Source organism: Esox lucius, chromosome 11, assembly GCF_011004845.1.
Source record: "Esox lucius isolate fEsoLuc1 chromosome 11, fEsoLuc1.pri, whole genome shotgun sequence".
Classification (NCBI taxonomy): domain Eukaryota; kingdom Metazoa; phylum Chordata; class Actinopteri; order Esociformes; family Esocidae; genus Esox; species Esox lucius.
The window spans coordinates 44588818-44606339 of NC_047579.1; the positions used below are offsets into that span (position 1 = coordinate 44588818).

Genomic DNA, 17522 nt, shown 5'->3' on the forward strand with positions numbered 1-17522 from the left:
TCACATCGCAGTTAAGTATTTTCACATGAACAATCTGGACTTAGATTGCATCTTATCTACCCAGAAATGTCATACAAGAAGAGCGGCATAGTGAGTCTATTATCACCATCTCATCATTTGATATGTTCATCTTTGCTGGGGTTTACCAAAGTCATGGTGGTAGTTTTTTGGCTATTCTAACTCCTTGGCAGCTTGTAAAGTGATTAATATCAAAAGGAATGCCTGTGATTGTATTCCTACACCTGACCAAACGATAGTAATGTGTACACAAAGTTCTTGCAGGGGGACTTCCAACAGTTTGTTTAATCTTAAGTTCCCTTGAGCAACATACACATATGTTCGCAGGGTAAACGTGTTTTGACTATGTATCCAACTTCTCTGTGTTGTATTAGACCTGCAAACTCTGTAGCTGCACTCACCTGCAAACAATCAGATCTGAAATCTCAAGGTTTTACTGCACTGAGATCAAAGGCCATTGGAATGCAAAAAGCCATTCGGTCTCTGATGATTTGACCAGATTAGATTGTTCGCACAGTACAAAGAATGACTGCACATATTTTGAAACCACATCATATATTTTAGGGATGCCTGCCATGGCTTCATGTTTTCACTGGAACTGAATGGGCCAACACAAATCTAACATGTATGAAGCCTTTCAAGAACTTGAGGTCCTTGTTTCAACATCTTGAATTATAGTTAGTTACACCCTATGTTGTAAGCTGGTTGGGTTAAAATATGACTGGATTTTATAGCCCCATGTTAACATCAGTCAGGTGAATGCTGAAGCTTAGCAGGGTCAATTGTGATCTGTTCGTTTTGGTCCAGATTCAGTCCCCATGCCACAGGTTAGTCAAGGGGATATTGCACTGCATTGTCTGTTGTATTAGACAGAACATTAAACAGTTGACTGTGGTCACAAAAGATACCATGGCACTTATAGTACATTTGGCAATAACTCAGCTGTCCTGGCAATTGGCCGTAATATTATGACCACCTAATAAGCTTCCAATTGGCTCATTACTCCCCTCACCTGCCCCATGTAACACATATACTCCAGTCCCATATGTGAGCAATCAATAATATATTTAAGTCACTCTGGATAAGAGTGTGTGCTAAATGACTAAAATGTAAATGTTAATTACAGTCAGTCTGACAGTCAGCTTTGTCATTTAATTTCTATTAAAGTAATGAAGAAGGGAACAACAACTGAATAAAGGCTTCTGGCTGACCACGTTGCTCATTAATGTTTTTGTGTGCTTGCAAAAGGGAAAATGTATATTGATCTGGCTCTGGCTTTTTGCTGGTATTGTGAAAGACCATATCTTTCTCAGGATCTATTTTCTTATTTTAAAAAAAGTTTTCACCTTTAATGGTAAAAAAAAAAAACTGCAAACACATCACGGTAGGTATCAGTATTACGTCGCCTGGCGACATCATCACTTGAAAATTCAGTTTGATCTTACACTTTTCTGGTAAACTATATATTGTGTCCAAGAAATAATGTTTAATGGAAGGAAGTGTGGCTTTGGATATAGTAAGATGAACTAGAACACTGAAGACCATTAAAACAGAAGTACCATGAAGTTTATATTGTTGTAGGGTTTTTTGGAAAAATGTATTTGAACGGCAGATTTTATGCCATAATGCTGTGTTTCAGTATATACTGCCCTGCCGCGCAACAACATATCATGGGCACAAGTTGTGAACTACACTGACATAGATTTCTTCAGAACTTAGCTTGCGTCAGAACTTTCACTCCTGTACATTGAATTGCTTCTGGGAACATTTGCTATGGAAGATTTGTGCATGTAGTGGCATTCAAGTGCACAACTATTCAAGCATTTTAGCCACAAGGGCACACAACATGCCAGAGGTTTCAAATGACACAGAATGGCTAACTCGGCAGAGTGCGTTGCGGTGCAATGCCCCTGCATCAATCACACCTCCACTGTCATCATGATAACAGAATTATACGCAATACCAAAAAATACCGCAGTTAACAGAAAAAATATTACATCTTTTTTTTTCTCTTATTATCTTTTCTTTTTTATAGATAAACAATTCCTTGTTCTAAGTCCACAACAATGTTTTACCACATCAGGGAACACATTTTGGATACTGGGAACATTGTCTGAATTCAGGTGTACAATGACAACATATCTGGCAGTATATTATGTGAATATGCAATTTTCAAGACAGTTTAGAGAAGATTAGATTGCCTACAGAAGAAATTGCAGCCCACATTTATTCTCAGAAATGAGGAAAACATTTTAAAAAAAGACCACACCTAACGCTTCTAGAGAATAATTATAACAATGATCCACACTGCTCACCGACATAGGCTTACTGTATCTACCTGACATCTGGGTCATTAATAAGAACTTAAGTCTTGGCCTGGAGGCCGTTATGACTGCTGACATATTAAAAAATGAATGACTCGATATTCAAAAATGGATGAAATCTCTCAAAGGAGATGAGAAAATATTGTGTAATCATGTGAAACAACAAAACTTACCTTTAGTAAAATGTTACTCCATTGTTTTAAGGATTTTTCTCCTCCAATTTGACATCCATTTTCTGAGGTTCCCATTGCAAGCTTATTGGATATTTCAGGTGCCAGTGAAGACATTTCTCTGAGTACTAGCAAAGTCAATGTTAGTGCCAATAGGAAATGTTGCCATAACGGGATGCATTTTCTATCCATTCGTTTCTGAAAGAGAAACAAGAAAACATTTGTTGCGTTATGAACTAATATCATGCTCCTGAATAAAATGAAACTATGGAGTAATTCCACATGAAACCCAAACAAAATGTACTACATTATTGACATATATTTGACATTTGCATCTATAAGCATAATGGAGAAATTATTTATCATAGTTGGCACATTTATGACACTTGTCTGCCCTCACTTTTGACCCTATATACAGTACACTACAAAATGTGAAAAAGGCACCAATTGGTGTCCTAGGAATTTTTTCTACAATATAGTAGTAGTATTTGATTTCATTTTCTGGTTTGAATTTTATTTATGCTATTAAACTCAACACAGTTTTTGATCCCAGGGTGTGTCGGTAAAAGGAACCTGGGTACGGCCAATATGCCATGCTTTGAATATTTTTATCTTAACTATGTTTTCAAATGGGTCTTTTTTTTATTACTTTGCTTTAAAATAAATCCAAACCTGTTTTTCTTTCTGGGTTTTCCCATATCAAATAAAAACAAATAAAAACACAAACAGTATACAACCCTGTTTCCAAAAAAGTTGGGACACTGAGTAAAATGTATATAAAAAAAGAATACAATTATGTGCACACTATTTAAACCCTGTATTCAATAGAAAACAATACAAAGACAACAAATCAAATGTTGAAACTGAAACATTTAATTGTGTCTTGAAAAATATATTTTGAATACTTTGAATTTAATGCCAGCAAAACATTTTTAAAAAGTGACAGAGTGACAGATGCAACAAAAGGCAACCAAAGACTGAAAAAGTTGTGTAATGGTAAAAAGGTAAACCTGATGGAATATCACACAACCAATTACATAAACAAATTAATATCACAACTAATTAGGTACATTGGCAACAGGTCATTAATATGATTGGATATTAAAAGATGGGTATGTCAGAAGTGAGGATGGGGAGGGGTTCATCACTTTGTGAAAGACTGTGCAGGCAAATAGTGCAACAATATAAGAATAACATTGCTCAACATAATATTGCAAAGAGTTTGGGGATCTCATCATCTATGGTACATCATATCTTTAAAAGATTCAGAGAATCTGGAGAAATGTCTGTATGCCACGAACAAGGCCGAAAACCAATATTGGATGGCTGTGATCTTTGGGCCCTCAGGCGCCACTGCATTGAAAACAAATACTATTGTGTAGTGGAAATAATTGCATGGGCTCAGGAACACTTACGAAATAATTTCTGTGAACACAGTATGTCGCTGCATCCACAAATGCAAGTTAAAACTTTACCATGCAAAGAAGAAACCATATATAAACAAGATAAACACCACCATCTTCTCTGAACCTGAGCTCATTTACTGAGGTGAAGTGGAAAACTGTCCTGTGGTCTGACAAATCAAAATTATTAATTTTGTGAATTATGGACACCGTGTCCTCCAGCACACGGTTCAAAAGCCAGCCTCCGTGATGGTATGGGGGTGCATCAGTGCACATGGCATGGGTGACTTGCACATCTGTGAAGGCACCATTAATGCTGAACCATATATACAGGTTTTGGAGCAACATATGCTGCCACCCAGATGACATCTTTTCCTGGGAAGGTATTGCTTATTTCAGCAAGACAATGCTAAACCACCTGCATGTATTACAACAGCATGGCTCCATAGTTTCAGAGTCCAGTTGCTAAACTGGCCTGCCTGCAGTCCAGACCTGTACCCCTTTGAAAATATTTGGCACATTATGAAACATAAAATATGACAAAGGAGAGCCGAATTGTTGAAGCAGGTGAAATCCTATATCAAGCAAGAACTTTCAAAACTACAGCAGTTGGTCTCCTCAGTTCACAAACGCTTACAGAATATTGTTAAAAGAAGAGGTGATGCAACATACTGGTAAACATGCCCCTGTCCCAACTTGCTGGAAATGTGTTGCTGGCATCAACTTCAAAACGGGCATGTATTTTTCCAGAAACAATAACATTTCTCAGTTTAAAGATTTGATATGTTGTCGTTGTACTATTTTCAATTATATATAGGGATTAATGATTTGCACATTATTGCATTATGTTTTTATTTGTATTTTATACAGCGTCCCAACTTCTGTGGAAACAAGGTCGTATATAATAACTTCAAACAAACTTGTGTTAGAATTGCTTTACCAATTCTTTATACGTGTATTTTAAACCACATTCAAAACAATACAATCTAAATACTTTGTTTTCCTTATATATTTAGAAAAATCACTAATTTAGTTCATTAATTTTTTTCTTTAAACTGACAAGCCAGTTCTGAGACCTAGGTCTGCATTACAGCCGAGCCCTGTGTTACAGCAAATAAAACATTAACATAAACTTATGAAAAACCGACATATTACAAAACATATCATGAAATGCATTAATAGGCACCAAAAAGTCTAGCTTAAGGTTTATCTGCAAAAAATTCCATGAGTGCGGGGCATAGTAGAAAAAAGCAAATTTATCGAACTTTGAATGAGCCTGTGGTATTTCTGAGACTACCCTGTCTTGAGAACACATTTCATAACGGCTGATTGTACTGTTTGTTTTGGAGGAAAGATAGTTTGGAGGTTTTTACAGCACAACATTTTATGTATACAAACATCAACCAGTGTCTGGCCCTTCTGGAAGCCAATGTCATTGCCAACTAAAGTGTTTAAAGACAGTGTGTGCAAAAGTTTGCACCACTAATAAAATGCAAAGTGCTGCATGATAGAATCCATCTAGAGGTTTCAGAACTGATGCAGAGGTATTTATATAATATACTGTAGCACATGACCATATTCTAGTTATGCCATAAAGGGGGCTCATCCAATTTAATTTCTATGCTGAGAAGACCGATAGGATTTGTATCTATAAAAGAAGCCAATTCTAATCCTCACCTGAGGTTCAAACGTTATTAAAAAAAACTATTCTTTCAATTTGAAAAGACATCTTTCCAATGACTTTGTTATCAGTATTTTAAAAGGTAGATTTCCGTTGAAGCAAGTTATTTGGAGGAGGGAATGTGTTGTCTAACAGGGCCGTCCAGGGTAATAATGTTGAGATCATCTACAGAGTTTCTGTATGGAGGAATAGTATCAAATCCCTTCCAATGTGTTCTTCCTTCTGATAACACATTATAAGAGACACATTATCTTTGCAAAGGGAGGGTGCACAAAGTACCAAATGCATGGGGTGTCAATAATTGGGGAAGGCATGTTTTCAAATGAAATAATTCATTCTTTATTTTCTTCGCATTTTTCAGATTTAATCCACCCACAACTTGTTGTATTCACTCTTGTTACACAATTCTGAACGATTTTTTTATTTACCAATTGGTCTATTGAGCAATCAGATTAGTTCTGGAAAAAGACCTGTTTTTATTAAATACTTTTAAGCATGTGGATATTTGTTTCAAATAACACAAAATCTGTAGATTTTGCAGGAAAAATAACAACAAGCTTCGGTTCAGAGCTGCTGTTACCCTCTGTGATGGAAACATCTTAATGTATCTTAATTTAACTGCCTATCAATCTTATTCATTGAATCCAGTATTCTCTCTGGGAAGCATCATATAGCTGGTCCAGTGGACTGAAGATCCCGAAAATGTAGGCTCAGCTGCCACTATGTTTTCAGTTACCACGTGCCCCGCCATTAGCACAATAGCCACTACGTTATGAAAAACAGTGCGGAAAGTCTGAATATTTAGGGAGAAATAAAAAATTAACCTAATTTAGGTTCATAGGCTGGCTGTGTAAACTCAATCTGTAGCAGTGCTCCCCAACTGAGAGGAAATGGCAAAGGGATAGCGGAGATCCCATCAGATGCCATCAGCAGCTGCACACATAGTCCTCTCCACGGCGTTACTGAGCCCCGACTTTGATCGCTGGGCCCCCTACGGCGAACGAACACCAGGCCTTCGGGAGTCCGTGGCATTCCAATTCAGCTCAACACCAGCTGACCAGCGAGAGGAGAAACCTGATTAGTTGTGGTGTAACGCCAAGCAAATGGATAAGATGTACACTTATTTAGATGTACATATGCTAGCTTTTGAATTATATTAAGCTTGACAGGCAATACATCATTTTAAATAAGATGTCTATGCATAAAATGTACAGACGTCATGTTTCCCCCATAGAGGGAACTATTAGAATAATTTGCAGCTGTGTTTGGCAGATTCCTGTGACTACGATTTGCTGAGATTGTGCCTGGCAGCTGTAAATGCAAAACAGCTTCCTACCTGTTGATTGGCTTTGGGACTGATTGACAAATGACATAACAGGTGCAGTTTAAGCCAGTACCTGCCCCCTCTGTGAGGCAGCTGGCAAGCTACTGAGGGAGTGGGTGGGTTATTGACAGTAAGGGCTGTGTGCAATCCTGCCCTCAAGGCAGAGTTGCCCTTTCAACCCATTTGAAAAAGGAAAACTCAGCCGAGTGTCTAACCACAAGTGTGAAGACATCTGTCTCTCCTGTCTAACTTTTCAAATCAACGCCAGGCCTCAGCAGGATCGGTACAGTGAACATTCAACAGGTCATATGTCATGATATCAGCCGTATAAAGGTATACTGGACAATCAAACTGAAATCAACTGCTTATTTCTGGCTATCGTAATAAAATGAAGAACTTTTTCCATATCAATCCCTTTCTCTCACTTTCTTGTCTTGGCACCTTACCAGACAACAATCTCTGCTTATAACCAATGTGATCACGTTTTCGTAACTATGTACAAAACTTATACATGTTTTCCAAATATATTTGAACATTTGGAAATTGTAAGTTAGTCATTTGCATTGTATTATACTGTTTTTGTGAAAAAAACATTATCTGTAAGTACAATGTCAACATATGAATTGATCATTTAACCTGAGGCAAAACACAATCTGACATCCCGTAGACACTATAATTTGTTCCACTGGGTAAAAATGAACAGTGTTTTTTTTGACAACTCCAAGTGTTTAACTGTGAGGGCTGTACCATCGTACCACTGCACCTTTTTCTTTCCTTTCCAAAAAAGTCGAAAAGGAAGGTTTTGAGTGAGGAACAGAAGGGTTAAAATTAAGAGACCACTGCAAATTGAATGTTTGTGTTCCTCACTCAAAACTTTCCCTTTCAACCTTTTTGGAAAGCAAAGAAAAAGGTGCAGTGGGCTTCTTAATTATTTACAGAGCTGTATATATGCTCCTTCAATACAACCCTGATTGAATTGAGCCCTCCGAGATTGATAGCAAAGTGAATAGAACAGACATGCATAACAGAAAGACCCTTGTCGAAATGATCATATCCAAGATAACAGCAGCTAAAACATGTACCACCTATGAAAAACTTGATTTCCTGTGCTTCAATTCACAGCTGGCGAAGACAATATGGTAACCTAAATCAGTCCTCTACTCCAGTGTTTCCCAATCCTGGTCCTCGGAACCCAAAGGGGTGCATGTTTTAGTTTTTGCCCTAGCACTCAGATGCCTGATTCAAATTAAAGACTTGATGATAGGTTGATTATATCAATCAAGTTTGTAAGTGGTAGGGCAACATTTGAATCAGGTGTGTGTGCGTGGGCAAAAATTAAAACGTGCACCCCTTTGGGTCCCAAGGACCTGGATTGGGAAACACTGCTCTAAGCAGCTTTTACGTTCTCCATTGTCCGTCACCCAGCCATATGCTATTCTAGAGCAGATGAAAATGCTTCCACTGGGATCCCTCAACTGGGCCACATCACAAAAGAATGGAGCCAGGGCCAGGCCATGCAAGGAATTCATGCACCCTTAGACCACGATGAAATTAAATTGGGTTTCTGCATAGCAAGTGTATTTAGATGTCATCTCCCCCTCACCTCTATTTTCCAGACACAGTTTCTGTAAATCCTAAATTAATCTCAGGACTTACCCCCGGGCAGGTCCGTTTGATCTCATTTGCACATCCGAGTGCTGTGCTTGCTTTGAGACAGAGAAGTCTCATTGGTTAGAGAAAAAAACAACAATGTGCATGATTCACAGTCACTGTGTTGAAAGGTTACAACCCAGATAGATCGAAAAAACAGTCCATGCAATGAAATGAAGAAAAAAGCATGCCTTTGTTTCAGATTCTCTCAAATTGTGGGATTATTTACTGACAGCAAAGTGACTTCACTTATGTTTTTCATTGCCTTAGAAATGTGGCTAGTATTGAAAATAGGATCTTTTAGACACTGGCACATGGGCTCTCTTTTGTAAATGGCATTTCCAGTGCAGTTTAGGACACTGTACACATGTCCTTTAGCTGTATGTCTTCTTGCTTGATTCATAGATTTTCTTCCAAAAAAGAGAGTTCCAATGTTCTTTTGGGGACATGCTTGACAATCAATGCAAAATCCTGATCAGCAGGAACAAAGACAAGAGACATTCCAGTCACTCCGCTGTATGTCACTAATTCATGTACCCAATAAAATGCTCAAGTTCTGGTCCAATCATTTAATTGGCAGTGACAGAATAATATGCTGCTCAACCTTTCAATGAACAGGAAATGACAGCCATAACAGCCAATTCAGATTGAGGGAACAGAATGCAACATCCATGTGTTCCTTTGACTTGCTTTCACACTGCTCTGGTGAGACAATGTACGTTTTAGAGACATCTAAGGGAAAAAATAATTAACAAAATGACCATGTAATTGTAGTGGTCTAATTGTCTCCCTAATTGTTGGTCAAGTACTGCAGATGCAAAGATGGATAGACAAAGAATACATACAGTGCATACACCATGCGGCAATAGACTGAATCAGAATAAACCATGATAAATTACTGTTTGTAGTCAAAATGTAGGCAAAGGACATCTAAAGATAAAAAATTAAAAAGCACCTTCATATGGCTTAGCATGTCACCTCTCATGACAGGATTATAAATGATTGCAATAAAGAATTAAATCAGCAATGTCATTTATTTATGCAAGCCTCCTGTCATCGAATAATCTTAAATCTTTATACATCCTCATTTCTTCTTTTATGTTGCCTTTTGTTCCGGCTGCCAGTGTGGGTTTTCACTCCATTGTAGGCCTTTCTTAAAATAAGCTTGGGTCCTTTCACTTGACAAGAGCCTATTAAAATTAATGCTCTGTTTCTTTGCAGGCACAAGACGGTATCATGTTTCAAAACCAGTAAAGTCACACACAAAATGAAGAATGGAAAATAAAATATGTAAACATCTTTTTGTTAAAGTTGTAATTGAATAAACTATGAAACTCAGATCAAAAAGACAACAATGAAACAAAATGCAAATTAATACAAATAGTTTCAGAGGCTGAGGGCTCTTTCAATTTTGGTCAAGAATAATTATTTAAATAGCAGGGGTTTTAAAAAAGTGCCTTTGGTGTTTTGATATGCTGCTCTTTTTTAGTACTTCACAGCGTTGAAAGAGCTATACCGAAAGACTGTCGGAAAATGTATTCTCGATTCCTGCTGATGTTCTTTGTTATTGCTGAATATAACGTGACTAACAAGCCCAAGAGTGGATTAGGCACAGAGGATTAAACCATTTGCCGACTTGAGTTTACGTTTCTGCTCATAGTTTCTACTCTTCCAAACATGAAAATAATTACATTTTCAGGTTGCTTTTTGTTTGTTATGGAATGGCACACAATAGTGACAGGCAGCGGTGACCGTGCACTTAATGTTGAAAGTCTTCCAATCTCAAAATATATTGTAGTGTGGATAAACTAAATTTGGAATGAAAGCCCAGTAGTTTGGGCTTGGGATGCACTTCAAGTAGTCAAAATAATGACTTTGCCTTAACAAAACAAGGAGGCCCGTAACAGCAGCAGGATCGTCAGGGAAAGTAAAAACGTAACTGTTCAAAATGAAGAAAGATGAAATGGAGCAACAAACAATGTAACGTCATGAAAGGGGCGCTAGCAGCCATCGCACTCAAAGGCTGTGCTCACGGCCAGAAAACCAACTCCATTTGAATTTACCTTGTTAAGTGATGCTCGTTTTTGATGTGCTGATATACCGACTACTCCGACTGTCTTTCTATGAATCAAATCCAGTGCTACGCAGTCTGCGGTATGCACGGCCGCCATCTTTAATCACAACCGAGTTCATCCGGCGATGGTTCTTTCCTTTCTCCCCTTCTTCTGTTCTTGTCTCTCTGTTCCAGCCCCTCTGTTGTTGTAGTGGGGGTTCTTTTCTGACTGACATCAAACCATCATATCGACAGGCTCATGGACTGCCTGGTAGGGGGTTAGCTCAAAACACACAGCATTGGCGGCCGTCCTTTAACTCGTTGCACATTCACTGACCACATTCATAGTTTTTCTCCAAAACACAGCGATTCCAAACATAAATGTATCTCAGCTCTGTGGCCTTTGATGTGTAGAAGACTGAATTCAAAGGTCCCCAATAGAGCCTATTGAATACTTCTTTCTGTCAGATGTTCCGAGTAATGAGATTTCGAGGACTTTGATTGATCTAGGCCAATTTGTTGTCACCCGTACAGTCTCGGTTGCCAATTTTACAGATAACAAAGGTATTAGATACACACTTGCTTGATCCCACCGATTTAACTATGTTGTTCTTCCATTCTCCGATGTACGAATCAAGAGCAAAAAAACGTATTGCAGGTAAATAAAGGCTCAGCTGGAGTTCTTGAATCGCGCCATTTGAAATAAAATGTTATCTTAGCGGCCTTTGACTACATTTTTAAAAAGCAAAACCACGCTCCCTTTTCTCTGCTTTCATCCCGTCAGTGGTCTTCCTCCATTCTGACACCCGTCCTAATCATGTTTCTCCTTTCATGGTCAAAGACTCAATGTTAAGGTTAATCTTGTTTACTACCGCAGTTTTTTGTTCCATAAAGCACTTTTTTTTAACAATAACCAGAGTTAAGTCTCAAAATGGTCGATGCTCTCACCTGCCTCTCCTGCTGAGTGTGTCTTCGATTCTGATTTCTCTGGTCCGCCATGACTGGGCGCTGTCGCCAACTTACCACTCCAGAGTACTTTGTTACACTCATGAACCTGTTTCTGTTTCTTACTAGTGTGTTTCTGAAAGATCTGCATCTTTACTTTATGTTGCAGCTTCAGTACTGCAACCCCATTGGATGTGAGGACCAGAGGATAGTATGCAGAATCCTATTGTAACTATGGCAACGTACTCCGCAGGCATGAGTGATTTACCCCTAATTGCTGGGTAAACATTCAAAATAACCTACTCACTATTAGGGGACGGGATAACTGTGTGTGAATGGATGTAGGGGTGACACTTCAAAAATGTCATTGGATTTGAAATAAAACAACAAAGCGATCCAGTTCTGCACTCCAGACGGATATCCAGGCTGCATAAAAAAGGGATCTCTGTACCCAAAGAGAATGCTGGTAATAACAGTGCCATGACATAAAGACTCAAGTCTGGTTGTTCTGAGATTGCAAGCTTTTTTAGGTTTGCGTGCATTTAACGGATAGTGACGGTTGCGTAAAAAAAAAAAAAAAGCATACAAAAACAGCCAGTGAGCAAAAGTGTAAGCAGATGAGAGTAGTGAAAAGGACATTTGGGGAAAGGGGGTGAGATGATATTGCCTTTGTTGCATAGCCTTATCAGCTGCTTACCTTTCATATGAATTTCACACTTGCATGTCTTGTAGAAGCCAGGGTCAGGTTCAGCAGAACCTTCCCACAATGACTGATTCTCTTTTCACACTACCCAGCAAACGTCCACGGTGTCGCCTGCCACTTGCATTTGCCTTCATTGCGCTAGACCAAAACAAATTTTACTTTCAGATTTTCCCCTTGATTTCAGTGGTTCTCCTCTCGCTCCTTTAGGCACACTGGCCACCAACTGAAAGGAAAACGAGAATCGCAAACACTCAAAGACGTGTAACTCTTAAGAAGAGTGCATCACAGGACAAACAGAAGCTGGCCAGTGGTATCAATGAGTGAGAGTGTTAACGTTCGGGAGGGGCTAGAGATTGACACAGCAAGTTCTGGCTTCCGGAGAAAGATCTCTGCCTCACTCTTCATTGAAGGTGAGTTGTAGGTTGACATGTTCACAGAGATAAATGTGTTCCCATTTTTCCCTTCAGATTCTCTGACGCTCCACCAGTGGAATGGATTTTGTCTTACAAAGCCAAAACATCCAGAGCGGAAAAAAGTTTTGCCTGACAGCGATTGTATTTTTACCTGAACACAGGCTTTTGTACTAAGGATTCGTGTGCCATCCAAAAATGGAGGTCAATGGATTTGAGAATAAATAACAATTCCAGAGCCAAAGTACATGGTGGAAGTGTTACCAAATTGTGTTCTTATTTCCACCGCCCAGCATTTTCTGCACACCAGATATGTCGAAAATATGACGTCATCACTAGAGATACTCAGTGATTCATTACTATATTAAAACAATGGACTAGCCTCCCTAGGTACTGTATACAAATTAAGACACCCACATTCACTGACCACAGTCAAATACTGCAAGACCTCAGTTTGTACAGAAATAAATAGCCTACAAGTGTTCAGCCTCCTGACAACGTGTGTATGGTATTACACTACTGTATGTGTGCGAGATCTCTTTGTCTGGCTCATTTGAAGGTGACTGTGAAGACACACTCACCTATTTCCCCTAATGAACTGAATAATAAGCCCTACTTATCAAAGAGCAGTTCAGCCAGTGTGTCTAAAAACATGGAGTTTTGCATTATTAAAAAGATAGCAATATTTAATAGTCATCTTATTCTCTGTGGGAGAAAGTGGGATTCTTAGCATTTCACCACATGAATAAAAATGCCTCATAATAATGTCATTTCAGGCTGAGAAATGCAGTAACTCACAGGTTCTGGAGCTAAATTGATTTACGATTCAAGGAAGAGTAGAGAGTACAAAATCAATGCAATTACAAATTCCATACTGTGCAAAGCCTGTTCCAACGATCCAGTTCCAATAATCCAAAACAACAAGAACAGACCAGACCGGGAAAATATATCTTTTAGCTTCAGGGATGCAATTTCTTACCACAGAGATTCAAACAGGAGAGGAAAAAACACTCTGACACTATAATTTCCAGTGTTCTCATATCTGTTCTGTACTATAAACACTAGATGTTCTGCTGAGGTTTTTGTTCTGCTTGACTGAATCCAGAAGACATTATTTCCTTGCATGAATAAAGCTAAATAAAAGATAAGGGGCACAGTATAGTCACTAACAAAAATTTAGCAAAAGAACAATAAATCATGGGTATAGATGGTAATGATGACCACTAAAAAGACAGATGTGTTGTCCCAGGTAGAACCCTTAGGTTCTATACCAGCCAACCACTGGATATTAAATTGGCTATTGGAAAGTGTCATTCCTGATGTTCAAGGCAGAAGGACATAGTTTGTGGTCATATGTGCTCGGTAAAAAAGATTTATCTTAACTTGTGTGGTATTGGTTTATTTTTATTTGTCAATGAATCTATTTGACCAGATTTAGCTGGGTGGGCATATTTTCATCTGTACTGCCTGAAAGCAAAACTACAATAAGATAATTAGAACTTTGTTCTCCTCCATCATGAGAATACAATCCGACAATAACTCTTATGCTTAAATTTGATTAGTTATAGATGTATCACCAAATGTAACTGCACTTCAACCTCATGTGTTAAAACGATCATTATCTGATGAAAAATACTTATCAAACATGTTCTCCAGACTGGATAATGCTGGAGATACAGCAGGCCCACAATCATGTGAATACCAATCAGAGTGATCTTAAGTTAAATGCTTTAGTGCTTATAAGACATTTAAAATACATGATACATTATATTTTTATTGTCAATTGTGTGTTTTTCAAAATGTTATGTTTTATTTCCATTTTGTATGTCTTTTTATCGTTGTAATACAGGGCTCAGTTGTAAAATTGACCTTGGTCTCAGTTGATTTCTCTTTATAAATAAAAGTAAATAAAGTTGTGGTTGATATTTTTACTTTTACCGCCAACAGACTCAGGACAGACAATGTCCAGGTAAGTTATCGGAGGCACATCGGATGTCTTTCTGGTTCATATCAAGCTCCTTGCTTAACCCCAATGTCTAACCAGAATTCTTATGTGCCAGAAGGAGCACACTTTCTAACCTTGCGCCTTCATGGACATCACAGGCACCCAAGCTCCCACAAGGAGTTGCTAGAACACATGGCAAGGCCACCATATACCCCGAATATCAACCCCCAAAACCCGGATGATGCTGGGTAATTGCATCGCCCTCAGCAAGACCCCTGGGCTAATCGTGGGCAGGATTCAAACCCTGGTCTTGCTAGACCGAACTGCAAGGCAATAACTTTTTTGTGTAAATTCCAGATCTTCACTACTAAGTACTATGTATTAATGTATTTCACAATTCCGGAGAACCAAAGAGCACCCAATCAGCATCCCTAAACCACAGAACATGGAACCCTGAGATAAACCACACACAATGATGTTGCACTGGATGATCAGCAGAGGACAAAGCAGCAGTCAGGAGCTGCAGCAGGCATTTTAATCTTATTCAGTCATCAATGAAACAATGAGCACTGAAACAAACAATAGACTCCCTTAACTGATCTAGCTACATGTGATTTCTAGACACTGGGACAGCAGACAAGTAATTCAAATGAATTTCCTGAAAAATGCTTCATTTCTGTTTTACTTCTCAAATTACTATGCTCATGTTGCTTATGAAACAATGACAGTTATTTATGTCTTAATTGCCTGTGGTGGATGTTCTCTGTAGGCCTTGACATAGGAAGCTCAACTACACTCATTCAGTACGTCTTTCAATGTCCATCTCTATATTTGTTGAAAAAAAATATTGCATCTCTCTCATTAACTTGCTTTTCTTAGTAAAGACAAATAATCAGAACAAAAACAAGTTAACAAAAAGCAGCAGACCTTTTTAATAGCCTAACATAAAAAGACCACGCTTTTGTTCATCTAGAGGCTGATGATAAGGAATAACCAGGTCAAGGTTTCATCCACAACATCTGAGTGTTTTCAACACCAATTTATTTTAGAAAGCCTTTAAAACAATCCCTGGGATATCTGATCAAATGAAAGCCCCAAGGCAAAGCGTTTCTCTCAAGGTTTTGGAGAAGAACTACTGAAATAGATCGCCACCAGTCTCATGCATATTGTTTCACTAAATGGAGAGACAATACAAATGCAGAAACAATAAATATCAATACTGTAGGGCATAGGTCTTCGTCCCTCTCCTGCCCCCCCTCTCCATTCCATCTATTAGATCTCAGAGCTAGCACACCTGAATCAACTTATTAACTAATTAACAAACCCTTACCTGTTGAATCAGGTGAGCTAGTTCAGGGAAAATCTAAACTGTGAGATTGCTAGTGGGTCCCCAGGAGAGGCTTGAAGGCCTATGCTGTAGGGCCAGTGAACTCCTGTTTGCCTTTCTGGATGGAATTTTCCCAGTATATTCAGTCCATGAGAAATATAACTACACTGTATGTGCAATGTTCTAAAATACAGACAAGTGTGTCTACAAAGCATACACTCTCAGTGACAAAAAACACTTCTGTCAAAGCAAATGTTTGTATATTTTGTCTTCAGTCGGAAATACGCTTTTTACCTGTGTTCTGACACCTTGTATCCACCCGATCCATAGCAATCCATACAAACCCTCTCTTCTTTGCGTTAGTCTTTAGCAACCCAGTACAGCGTAACCGAGTGTAACAGCCTCCCCTTGTGGTTACAGCAATAACATTTTCAGATTTCGCTATACTTACAATGTCACTTGAAGTGGCAAAGTTGACAATGCAGTAACAAACGGGCTAATCATAAACCTATATTAACACTTGGGCAGGTGAATCGTTACACATTAAAATAAATGTTCCTGCATCTCTTTTGAGCCAACTAAAGCTCATAATCATACTTAAAGGGAGAGATGCACATCCCTAAAACTAACGTTAGCCAGTCAACTGTAAGTCCGGCATGGGTTTTGGAAATCATTCATGGTAAAAGGATCCGCCACATCCGCCTGAAAATCACGTTATTTTCATACGACCACTTAATTATCTATTAGATATTGAACACACGTTAAGGCGCTCACCAGCGCAGGCGCGGTGGCCAAGTGGTAAGGCGTCGGTCTCGTAAACCGAAGATCGCGGGTTCGAACCCCGTCCGTGCCTTTTAGGAGGCTTTCAGTCCAAGCTCCGTAGCATTCTCAACTTGAAGTTAGAGCTTGATACGTACCAGACACGTAACTACATAGAAAGCGTTACAAGCAACATATTTTAATACTTTTAATAGCTTTTACTTCCTCATAACTTTAATTTTAAATTTTGTGGGACTAATGTACTGTCAATAGAGGGCAGCAGACGAACGTTTTTAGTTAGCCAACAGGACACGGTATGCCTGAGTGAAACATGATAAACGATCCATATTACAGTGCCAAGAAATTATATTCCTATTTAGGGTAAGACATAGGTAGCTATTGTAAGAATTACACGTTGAAACAATTATTTTGATCCCTCATGTGAGTTTCCGTGAAATCTACAGGAGCTTTCCTTGGCACCAAAAACGCATAACAGTATGACGTTCCATGGATTTCTAGGAACGCATCTCTCAATTTCTATATTTGGAAGAGACTTCTAGGAAGCTGAAAGTGGTCGTAACTCATTATGTATTATCTCAATGTTAGCATACACAGACATCAATGTACTGCATCTCGAATACTACCCTACCGGTACAACTTCGAATATTTTTCTGTATCAGCAACTGAAAGACAATAACAGAAATACATTTGGCTAAATGCCATATTGGAGTTTTTGGGACTGCATCTCATCCAGCCTCGTTACCGCCCTCTTACCTCGTGGCGTGACCATGAAGCCATGCTTGAGGCGCT

The 17522-nt window shown here is 38.7% G+C and overlaps 1 protein-coding gene and 1 non-coding gene across 3 annotated transcripts in view; one reads left to right on the forward strand and one right to left on the reverse strand.

Annotated features, from left to right (window-relative positions):
* Window positions 1–11613, reverse strand: part of axin1 (axin 1) — a 47881-nt gene extending 36268 nt beyond the window's left edge. Inside the window, exons 1-2 of one of the 2 annotated variants that reach the window (XM_020051249.2) lie at window positions 10634–11613; window positions 2516–2710 (exon numbers count right to left, since the gene is read on the reverse strand). The gene's annotated coding sequence lies outside the window, so the exon portion shown is untranslated. Of the gene's footprint in view, window positions 1–2515; window positions 2937–10633 lie in introns of those variants that run through there. The other variant, XM_010874608.3, reaches the window with a different exon arrangement.
* Window positions 11614–16734: 5121 nt separating this feature from the next.
* trnat-cgu lies at window positions 16735–16806 on the forward strand. The gene has a single exon. It is a non-coding gene; the product is annotated as a tRNA-Thr (tRNA).
* Window positions 16807–17522: the final 716 nt, after the last annotated feature.